This window comes from Nelumbo nucifera, chromosome 8 (genome assembly GCF_055504915.1).
Source record: "Nelumbo nucifera cultivar China Antique chromosome 8, China Antique-T2T, whole genome shotgun sequence".
In the NCBI taxonomy this organism is placed as follows: Eukaryota; Viridiplantae; Streptophyta; class Magnoliopsida; order Proteales; family Nelumbonaceae; genus Nelumbo; species Nelumbo nucifera.
In genome coordinates, this window is record NC_142656.1 from 20,070,959 (window position 1) to 20,083,247 (window position 12,289).

General features: G+C 38.6%; 1 pseudogene; it reads left to right on the forward strand.

Moving 5' to 3' along the window:
• The first annotated feature begins 1,404 nt into the window (after positions 1 to 1,404).
• Positions 1,405 to 3,585, forward strand: LOC104610762 (proteasome subunit beta type-5 pseudogene; annotated as a pseudogene).
• The last annotated feature ends 8,704 nt before the right edge of the window (positions 3,586 to 12,289 follow it).

Sequence of the window (12,289 nt, forward strand, 5' to 3'; positions counted from 1 at the left end):
AAACCATATTTACTCCTCACACCTGGCGCCTCACAGGCGCCTCACACACATCCTATCATCCATTGAGAACATCTTCCATACTTACTTTTTATTATTCATGGGAGATGTTTCTAATGCACGGTGATGTGCATGTGAAACACCCATTTGTGAGGAGCAGATCCCGTCACCACTAGAGAGGCCTACTTGAAATACGTTAGAATTTGGATTAGAGGAAAGGAATTTGATTTATCTCTCATTCTTGATCATTCTTTCTATTAATAAAATTTTAGAACCGACAAAAATGATTAGAAACACACAGAATAAAAAAATGTTGCTGTGAACCAATTTTTTTCTAAAAATGTAAATTCTTTTTGTGGTAAGAACGAGAATAAAAAGAACCCATCCGGTTACAAATTTTATTTCATTCGTTTTTTGTAAACCAAAATAATCAGATAGTTATGCATAAAAAACCTATTAACAAATCTATAGTGGAAACATGCAAAACCCAAATCAACCATGTGGACCTCACATCAATAACAGAAAATATAAAAAAATGACAAGAAACTAGAAAATCTTTTGCATTTGGCTGCATAGAGAAAATATAAAAAAAAAAAAAAAAAAAATTAAAGGAAGCAATTAACACCTATTTAAAACTAACTAAAAGGAAATTAATTTATTGACTTGAGTATACAGTTGTGCAAATGAAGAAAAGAGATTGAATTATAATGGCCATTTTCGCCCTCAAATTATAATGGAAATGCCCATTTAAGGAAAAACAGACAACAGAGACATCGTTGATAGTTTTATGAAATAAATCATAAAATAATAGGGCCTGATGATGTGGCATTGTTAAAGCCAAAAATGAATTGAAAAATTATAGGTGAGTCCCACTTCAATTCTTGTGTTTACATGTGACTAAGAATAAAAAACAATTATTTTTATTTAATAATTAATTAATAATACATTATTAAGAAAATAAAAAATCTAACTCTTTCGACACAAGTAATTTTAAGGGAAAAACAATATGTGGGTTCCACTTAAAATTCACACCTCTCTCACATATAAAGCAATTAATAGATAATTGGTCAAAGTTGAAATATAGTAATGTTGGCTCAACTCTGTTGCAGACTTGAATGAAATGCACGAATAGGGAAATCTCGACTTAGTGGAAACTTTGATGGATAGAACCGTCTTTGACTGCTGTTAGAGAATTGAGATAAAATTTGATGTATGGACTGTTATGATAAAGGTGCTTAGGAATTCTTAGTAAGATAGAATTTATTATGTTAGGATAGAGTTTGAGATGAATTAAGATAAAATACATAAAGTCCTAGATAGAGTCTAAGACTTTGAGTTTGAATAGATTTGATCTCTATTTTAATTTATAAATATGATGTAATTATCACTCATCAATGCATTCTTTCTATGGATTTTAATTACTATGGATTCTTAGCCACCCTCTCATTTGGACTTCCTTGTGCCAATCATTTTGATGGATTTCAGAAAGCAAGTGAAACAAATGCTAAAGCCAGCCAAAGGGACAACAATAACACTCGCTTTCATCTTTAAGGAGGGAGTCGTGGTTTGTACATATTCTAGACCTTAGCATGGAAGGATATATCTCATTACAATCTGTTAAGAAAATGATTGAAATCAATCCACATGCTTGGTATAATGGCGTAGGAGCTACTGATTGCTAGTTTTGGCATAGAAACATGGAAATCAAGTGTTGATTGCATAAGTTGGAAGCGAAGGATTTCAGTTATGGGGGCTTCAAAACTGTTTGCAAACATTCTGCACTCATACTGTGGAATGGGTCTACCTATTGGGACCACGATTGCTGGATGGGATGAGAATGAAGGAGGAAGACTAAAAGGAACACAATTTTCTATTGGTTCTCGTTCCCCCATATGCTTATGGTATATTAATTGGATAAAAGGTATCGTTATGATATGTGTTGCTGCATGGAATGGGTTGAAGGCAACAAGGTAATTTTGCTTTTAAATCGAGGGTTGGCTAAGGAGTCCGAGGTCTGCTGTAGCCGAGGGCTGATAGGTCAGACCTATGAAGAGGGAGAGAATATCAGAGGCCCCGGGTGCAAACACGAGGCGAAGATTCCAACAATTAAAATAGTACGGGGGAGTAGGAGGTCGAACGGGAAACTGTAGAGCTCTTAGTAGTTTACAGTCCAGGTGGTTACCTTGAGGGGGTTGCCCCCTATTTATACTTGAGGCCATCTAGAGGTAAGTGGGCTCAGATGGCTAGGATGCAGTCCGGTCCTAAGGGGTGTGTTCATCCGATGCCACCGCATGCAGCCGCTCCATTGGCTCCGCGCCGCGCGTCGACCTCTGTTCCGCATGCACCCCACGCTATTGGTCCGGGCCATCTACGCCTACATCATTTGCCCCCCCCCCCCCCCCCCACCCTCCACTCTCAAGGCTGTGGTGGAGGTCTCAGCTGTGGACCTCAGCTTTCTTCCTAGTGAGGGCTAGGCCTCGGCTCCGGCTTGCTAATAGTGTTGGTTGTGGTGGCGTCGATTTGGTCCTCGCTCTTCCCTCCAAGGGGTGCCGTGAAGACTTGTGCCCCCCGAAGGCCTCAGCTTTGGTTCTCAAGAGTTGAAGTCCATGCTGAATACGAGTGCGAGGGGTACTTGCCCCTGTCTTGTGTCTCATTGATGTCGAGGCAATTCGGTGCGAGGCATCGACCTTGACTGGGGTCGCCAAAGGTAACACTTGGTGGTAGGCAGTTGTTGCTTTACCGTGTGCAAGACGGATCTCACTGCAGGTAATCCACAGCCCATGCGGGAAACGATTTTTTACAGCGGGTGTAGACCGTGCGCATCACGGGTTCTTGTATTTCTAGGTCGGATCCTTGTCGGAGATGGGTTCCATGTGAGGACCGTGCACGGGACAGGGTACTAAGTTGCATCCATATGTGATATGTGCATCGGGCCGGCCAGGTTGCGCTTCTTCCAGTTTAGTGTCATTGGGCGGACCAGCCAACATGGCGAGCAGACCGGTTGGCTCGCTCGACATCATTTTGTCTTCCCGAAGTGAGTGACGTGTGTTGGTTATTCGATTGGGCCGTGGAGGCAATCACGTCATGGCCATTGGATTGGAGGCAATTTAGGTCATCCATTTTTCTTTAAATAGGGGCTTTAGTCACGCCTCCTCCACACCCACCATTTGCCTTCAAGTGTTGTTGCTTCGAAGTATTGTTGCTCTCAATGACCTCCGCTTTCCTTTAGAAATCCATAGACCTCGTATCCTTAGGTCAAGAATGCCTCTGTAGTCATGTCTTGTTTGCACTCCCACAAAATGAGCCTCGTCTGTGAGCCTAAGTGGATCAATGCTGCCCTTAACCAAACACTGCTGAACCACCAATAAAGACATGCAAATCCAAGGGCAGAACCCTTACCCTTTTGCTTTCATCCATATCAGCTTTGTTCTTGTTCACATTGTCAAAACCATGTTGTTTAATGTTGCGAATCCAATTCCTGATGTCTGTGATGATCATGCTAATAAGCCAATTTTAATGAAAACAATAAGAAAACTGAAGATTGGAATCAAAGATCCACTATTAGCAGTGAAACAACCTCCTCCATAAAGTAGATATACACAGAAACATCAACATCGGAGCACCAACCTGGCCAAGTTCTTGATGAAGAAGCCAGGGAAATCGGCAATAACTGTACAGTTCTTGATATATCCCAGACGTACAAAATCATCTGTTTATTATCAGGTTCAGTGTATCAATACGTATGATATCGGGGCTTCCTGATACGACCCTATAGGTCTTGACCGGATCAGAGGGTAATTGGACCTTAAACCAACCCTTCTGAATCAGATTCGAAAAGAAATTAAAAAATAAAAAAAAAGCTATGGATACTGCTCGATACACCACTACGGACGTGTCGGACGTGGGTATCGATATTTTGAACCTGGTTAACTTAAAAGATCCCCTAAACAAGAATTTTACACTATTAACGAAGATATACCAGATCAACCTCTCCAATATAGCAATTTGTAAAAAGAGATAACATTTTTGAATTAACATCATTGATTCGGAATAATAAGTCTGAATCAGTTTTGGATGGCTATAATATGTACACGGCATTCACATTAGAATTAGACACTATTTCCACCCGAATTAGAAAAATGGGTCAAAATATGGATGCCCTTTAAAAGAGTTGGACCCGACTTGCATCGAGGGCTTTGGATAAGTTTTGGGTCCTTACATCGTGGGCTTTGGATAAGATCCAGCTAGAACCGCTAGATCCGACTTGCACCATGTGGGAATATTGTGACCATGAGATATACACGCATACTTGAATTGTGCAAACTGCCAACATTAAGATCTTTTAATAAAATAAATATCCAAAGAAAAGATATAGCAGTTCTAAGACTGAAAATACTTCCACCAAAGGTCCAAAGTTCATTGTTAAACCTGAATGATTTTTAGTTCCCAAATTAAGACATCATCTTTCTAGATATCAACTTCTCAGATGTAAATACTGATCACTATATATACACACAACAAATCTACACACAGAAACATCATCTTCGCCAGCCATCGTTTTGCTGTTGTGGCTCTAGAGGAACACCACCATTGTTTTGGTTGGGTGGTGGCAATGGAGGAGCATCAACCTGGCTTGGCTGGAGTACCGGTGGCAATAATGGAGGAACACCCATATGGTTTTCATTCAGTGGTCGCACCAGAGGATCACCCACAAGGTTGTGATTGAATTGTTGCAGTGGCAACGGGGGAACATCAACAAAGTTGTAATTCAATGGTGACGGAGAAGCATCAATGCGCCTCCGTTTGAGTGGTGGCACTGGTGGAACAACTCTTGAATCGTCTCCCTGCTCTGGTGGTACAACTGAAGCTTCAGCAGTACACGGAGACAACGTATCAAGCAAGAAATCACTTAACTGCCGAAAGAGATCGTTACAGCTTCCGTGCACTGATTTGCAAGGGTTATTTGCACCATTATTAGTAGTGTGCAGATTCGAGTTGGAGTTCCAGTAGTCTGAATCCAATTCAGCAGATCCATGAAGTAACCCCATATTTGTAAACCTCTGGTCGTTGTTAGGAAAGTTCTGCCAGTACTCTAAATTGCTATGCTGCAGAGGTTGATCTGGTATACCTTCGTTAGTGTAAAAGTTTTGCTCAGGATCTTCCTTATGCATGTTAATATATTCATCATAAAATGATGATTGTGTGTATGGGATATCAAGATTACAGTGGTTATTGCCGATTTCCCTGGCTTCACCATCAACCTTGGCCTTCTCTCGATCTCCCGCCACCCGAGTCGTTCCCGATTTCTCTGGCTTCTTATAAATCTTGCAGAGAACAAAGTCGTCCAACTGCATCAAAAACGAAAAGAAAAAGATTAGGGTTTGAAAGAAAAAGAAAGATTAATTCAGTATTTAAAACGAGAAAGAGTATGCTCAAAATTAAAGATGAAACTCGATAAGAAAGACAAAAAAAAGTTAGAAAACTTGCTCAGGTATCTAAATGGACAAAATAAAATTAAGGAAGAATGCAAGAGAGCCGGTGCAAGAAAAGAACAAGAGAGTCGGATCAGATATTAAGCCTAGATGAGGAAAAGATAAGAATAAGGCTGAAAAACTTCCTCAAAGCAAGCTGGAATGAACAACTGATTAAAACCATACTCTCATGTCATGGCGTTTTTCCTTAGGACGAGGATCAATGTATTCAGCGACCCTATACTCGTGCATAATCCAGTTTGTCTTCTCACCCTTCGGAGGCTTCCCCTTGTAGAATACCAATGCTTTCTTATATCCGACATGCACACCGTCGCTGTAAATCGATTTATCAGCTCCGGTGGCCTTCCAATACCCATCTCCGGCAGACCGGTTCGGCCGAGATCCATTCGGGTACTTCCGATCTCTATGGGTAAAGAAATACCATTCCTTCTGCCTCACGTAGGTTTCATGTTTCTCTGTATATCAATGGATACATTAAATACAAAGCAGAAAGAAAGAAGAAATCAAGAAAGAAAAAAAGATTACATCCACCATCACCCATGTCGAGAAGAAGCAAACCTGTTAGTGCTTGTGGACTGTAATCGTAAAGAGAAACCACTTCAATCTTGTTTTTAGGCAACCGATCTTTTAAAAGCTTTTTCTGCAAGTAAGAAACGACGAGTTCTTCGTCGCTTGGAGTGAATCTGAAGCCAGGCGGAATGTCGGAGAAATCAACGTCCCATATGGAGTCGCTGGTCTTCCTCGGACTCTTCACCGAAGTTGGACTGCTGCTACTAACGTCCTCCATGGTTTTAGGTGGGTAGAGATTTTTACGAAAACAAACTCTTCTATTTATATCAAAATTTCAAACAATTTTCACTTAGAGATTTTTAGGATAATAATTTCAAGATTTGTAATACAAATCTTTAATCCTATTTGTAATACAAATCTTTAATCTTATCTTTCCATCTATTAGATATAACATTAACAACCCCCCAATTTTTGTAGTGAATCAATAGGATCTCAGCGGGTGGGGTCTGGTTCAAGACTGATCCAATCCGTCACAGTTATTAGGCGAGACAAATTCAAAATCATAGACCAGAACCATCCCGATAAAATAATCGGTATTCACTGCTACAATTATTTAAATAAACTAACAGGGATCCGTGTAATGCACGGGAAAATCTAAAAACTTCAATAATTTTATTCTTCATATATTGTTGATTTATAAAAAATAATTATTGATAATTAAATATGAACAAAGAATTTTTAATAAATTTAGTTTTATTAATTATTTGTAGTAATTTTAATCATTTTTATTCTTTTTATTATTTTTATGAAATTTTGATTAATTTTAAATAAATAAAAATAACTATAAAAGCTAACACTTTTATTAATTCCACTAATAATTAACAATTATATAGGAATGACAATGGGGTGGGTTCAGGGCAGGGCACCCCATCCCTTTACCTGACCCATAGTTAAAGACACTCTACCTCATCCCTGCCCTGTCCTTAGTGTCATGCGGGTTCAGGGCAAGGAAACCACTCCTTGATGCCGAGCGAGTTCAGGGGCAAGGCACCTCACTCCTCATCAAGGATCGAGAATCCACAAATTTCCCTACCCCGTCCCCAATATTGGGTGGGTTTGAAGTAGAGGTGTAAATTGGGTCGTGGTGGGTCAACATAACATGACCCACATGTGGCCCGCACAAAGTGCAAATCATGTCGTGCTGGCCCATGAGACGTCCCAGGCCGTGCCTCCCTCCTCTAGGATAATTTGGAGTGTCAGTTCAGCTCGGCCCACGACCCAAACCCGCACGGGCCCGTGCCATGCCATGGTTAGGTTGGTCCATGGGCTGGGCCTTGGGCCAAGCCATGCCGCACACCAAGCCAAGCTCAAGGCAAGGCACCCACTCCCTGTTCAAGGTTTTTAAAATTGGACCGGATAGGGAACCATTCTAGGGTCAAACGGTCTGACTGTTCAGTCCGAACGGATGACCCGCTCTGATAAAAAAATAAAAAATTAGAAAAACAAAAAAAGACCAAAAACTGTTGTTCAAGTTGATGGTTTGACCGCCCAAGTCAGCGGCTCGCTAACCAAGTAAACGGCTTTTGGACAAAAAACGGTATTGAGGTGAAACGGTTTTTGGTTCCCAATTTTTCCAGTCTAACCATATGTTTTTATCCAGTTTTATTTTGGGTTTTACTTTATCCTGCTTTGTGTCTTATTTTACTTCATTTGTGCTGCAACCAAACAAAGTAAGGTAAAATTTAAAACAAAAATAAATCAAAATTTGCACCCGAATCATTTGCACTACCATGATTTTACATCAATACAATAAATTTTCACTGCAACCAAACACAGCCAAAATTCCTTAACAGCTTTCCTTTAATTTCATGTTTTTCTCTTGTTTTCTACTAAACCAAGCACACAGCCTAATTATTTGGATGAAAAGGTAGAGTTCATATCCTCGGTTTTTTTCATTCCATTGAGGAGGTGCTAGTTCAAATCACAAAAAAACAGGCTCTTTGTGACAAGGCTAGGGCTATAAATGGGTCGGGTCTACCTGATAGAACCGAACTGATGAACTGATGGGTCGGGTCTACCTCATAGAACCAAACTGATGAACCGATTACATGTGCATGGCAATTTTGTAGCCAATCTGAAGAAACCACAACATGGAAGTCTTTTAGATAGGTCACATGTTCATTCCTCTAGTGCAGATGGGCCTTGCCCTCCATTTATTATTCTATACTTCTCTCTTTCAGTCTTTCCTTTTTCCATGTCTTAAGAAAAACACACTTGAGATTTGTTGATCCACATTCTTTGGAAGTATGTTTCTGATTTTCCAACCAAGAATTTTAGGCTATATTTGGTTTGAAGGAAAAGGTAGAGAAATATAGGAAAAGCTATACAAGGTTTGTAAAGGCTTCCTTACATTTCCCTTCCTTTCCCTACTTTTTCCTTCAAACCAAACACAGCCTTAGCTTCTAACAGAAAAAAAAAAATGCTAAAATTCAAGAATGGTAGTTCACGGATTGAATTAATAATAGGGTCATTTATTTAGATACCCCTTATGATTTTATGTATTTATTAAAACCTATCCTATAGTTTGCATATTCCCCAAAAATCCCTATATTATGCAACTGCTTTACTTAACTGACTTTCCATTAGGAACTGTTTGTATTTTTCATTCGGGAATGGTCACATAACCACTTAAAACGAGTAGAAAGCGTCAAAGGGCACAGGCCCAAGATATTTTGTTCTGAAAACACCCCTAGAAACTCTCATTATATCACCCTTTAAAAACAAAACCTGGGAGAAAAATCAACATTTTGTTTTTACTTTCTTTTCTTTTAATTAATTTGGTCAATATTGAAACCAAACAGTGGTTTCATGTACAATAAATGGCAATTTCTATGTGAGGCTGATGTGATGGCATTTTTCCAATAAACCCATGGAACCAAACATGGCCTAAATGACTCTCTATATGGATTGACTATGAATAAATTTTTCATATTATTTTATTTATTTATTTTTTTATTTTCATCCCGACTATCATTCTTGAATTTTATCATCTAACAAAATAAAAAGCTGAAATTCAAGAATGGTGGTTCAGGGGTTGAATTAATAGTATTGACTTTTTATTTATGTTTACATAGTTTGATGGAATTTTTGTTTTTTTTCTTTTATGTATTTTTGTAAAGACTAGGCCGCAACTTATGGTTAGACCAGCCCGATACAAACCCAACACAACATGTTTTATTGGGTGTGACAGATAGATTCACTAATCTTAACTTTCTAGAGCTGGGTCAGCCCAAAACAGAAATCGAAGCCCAATAATTGTAAAAGTTGAGTTGGGCTCATAATGTGCCTTACGAAGATATAATGATGCACCTACGGCTAGTTTACACCCAAGAGTCGTTTTAAAATGACTTAGGGCCCGTTTGACAAGTCATTTTGAGAAATCTTGTAGTTCTAACAATCAAAATATGCATTGAGCTTTTGACATAAGATCTGGACAGCCCAAAGATTGTTTGACAGATGCATGTCTTTCTGTGCGACGTTTCGTGCCTTTCCGCGCAAAATTAAAATGCGAAAGACGCGAGATTAAAATACATCCCAAAATGAGAAATTTTGATTTGAAGATATCAATGCATAGTCTATGAGTTTGTCATAGGTTTCTCAATTTCTACAAGTTTGCATCCTCCATTGCTCTATAATGCCAAGTGTTCCTGTAACACAAGAAACATAGCAAATATATGAAAAGGTGATAATATTTGCCAATAAAAATTAAAAAAAAAAAGTGGTACACTGGATTAAGTTTTATCTTAAATACAAAGTGGGTTGACACAAAAATCATCCAACTATTTGGCCTTTTAGTCCACAAGGTGAGCAGGCCCAGAAAAAGTCTAAGAATATACAAAAATTTAATAGATAAGAAGGGAGCTAGAATTTTGAATTTTTCATATAGGCCTTGACCAAGCCTTATTAGCATGGGCCGGGATTCTGGGCTTTCTGAGCCTATAAACTAGGTGAAGAGAAGCAATTAGGCATTCAGTCTTCTAACTTTCACTGATCTAAGCATATTTTACTCTAAAGATAGACCACCTAACCACCTCCTCTTCATCTGAATCAGAATTTACAAAACATCATATAAAGCAAGCTTTCAACAACACTATACATTGCTCAGTTTTCTGACCATCAGAACCATTATCTCCAGCATGGAACCTGCTGCTACTCATGAAATCAAATCAACTCTTGCAACAAGAGTTTCTCAACCACAAAATTCACCACCGCTCATGAAGATTATTCATGAATATGCAACCACACGAGTAGATGTCTTAACCACATAATTTCAAATTGAAAAGGGGTTGTCTGCAAAGAAAGATAACTTATTTTGGATTATTAGGCTGCCATGTTTGATCTTACATCATAAATCAATTTGAACACTTCAGAAATACGAAAGGATATTTCTAGTTTTCTTGTGCCTTTGATTTTTTGGAATAAATATAGCTACTATTCATTTCCTAAAGCAAGGTCCATGAATAACAAAATTAACATTATCATATTGACTTATGATCTTATTTTATCAACGTGTTATACTTTCACATACAACCATGTATTATATACATCTTTGTATTGATCCACATCAGGATCAAAGAACATTATAAACAAGTAAGAAAAAAGAGAGGTATAAGAATAAAAAGGAACACTGCCAAAGATTTAATATTACAACTTCCCCATACACCCAATAAGAAACATTCTACTCTACTAGTACAGCTCCCCTGTATTACACAAGTAACAATCATTTAATTATGTAACCTGGATGGTGAGATGAGGATCCCAACGTCCAGTGAAGATGCCTCTAGAAGGCAATTAAGATGCCACAAAGGACCAATGTCTCATCATGTCATCTGTAGTAAAGTCCTGCAACTCCTCCCCCATTCAAACTTAATGAGCCACTGATTCTGATAAGATCAATGATGGTGCCCTTCTATTTTTTGCATTTTGTTCTTCCTAAATTGACCAAAGCAAAAATGGTGAAATTGGATCAAAGTTTTTTTTTTAAGTTAAAAGCAATTTTTATTAAATGAAAAGGAAAATTACGAGGAAGGCAACTGGTCACCCGAAAGTGTTTCCACCAGTGACAGTTCTAGTCTTGGTAAGAAGGTCCATTCTCCCTAAAAGCTTGACTGAATTGATGATAGAATATATTAGTTATGTTCTTTTTTTTCACTTTATGTCCATTTGACTTTTATAAAGTGAAAAGCCGATCTTAGCCGGTAATGGAATTAGACGCTTGAAAAAAAGTAGGCCTGGCATGTGGTAGGAATTTTACTCAGATTTTAATATATAGAGGTGTAAATTTGGTTGTGCCGCTTGTGGCTCGGTATAAACATGTGGGCTGTGCTAAGCCTGGGGTTTTAGGTCCACGGGCTGGCACAGTATGGCACAACTGAGCAAGCCGTGCCGCCCGCGGCCTGCAGCCCGGCCCAGCATGGCCCATATATATATTTTTATTTTGTTTTATATATAGTTATATAATATTATATAAATTATAATTATATAATAATATATAGTATATAATATATTAATAAAATAAATATTTTTTATTTTATTATACTAATTTATTTAATTATTGTATATATAAGCGATTTTATACAAAAAATTCATATAAAATTAAAATTTTAATTATTTTGTCAATTTTTTAAATAAATAGCTTTGGCCCGATGCACAGCCCAACCTAGCCCAAGGCTCGGCCCGTGGCACAACACGGGCCCGGGCCATGGGCCATGCCAAGCCGACTCCCAAATTTTTCACTAAGGAGGGTGGCATGCCCCGCATGCCAGCACGGCACAGTCCGCATTTTGCACGGGCCATGTCAAACCGGCCCGGCACAGCCCACTTTACACCTCTATGTGGATATATTGCATATTCTAGTTTCTGAGAGAAAATTTAAAGGATCAGAGACAAAAGAGATGATGGGTCTATAATCTTGGAGAATACAGGTGTCAATGGACCAGTCTTAGGTTGGAACCAATCTAAATTAAAGCCATTTTGATCAGATTGGACGGTCCAGACATTTAATTGGACTGGTCCAAAATGGTCAAGAGTATATTATTCATCAGATTGGGTTGGACCTATCTGTAAACTGTAATGGACTCATACTGGACCTGATTGGATTGGACCAAATCCAGTCCAATTGACACCCCTAACTGTACTGTGATGCCATTGAAAGACCATTTATGTGATGGATTAGACATCTTTCATTAGTAGATGGGAGCTTAATTATATGTTGTTTTCTTTTTGCAAGA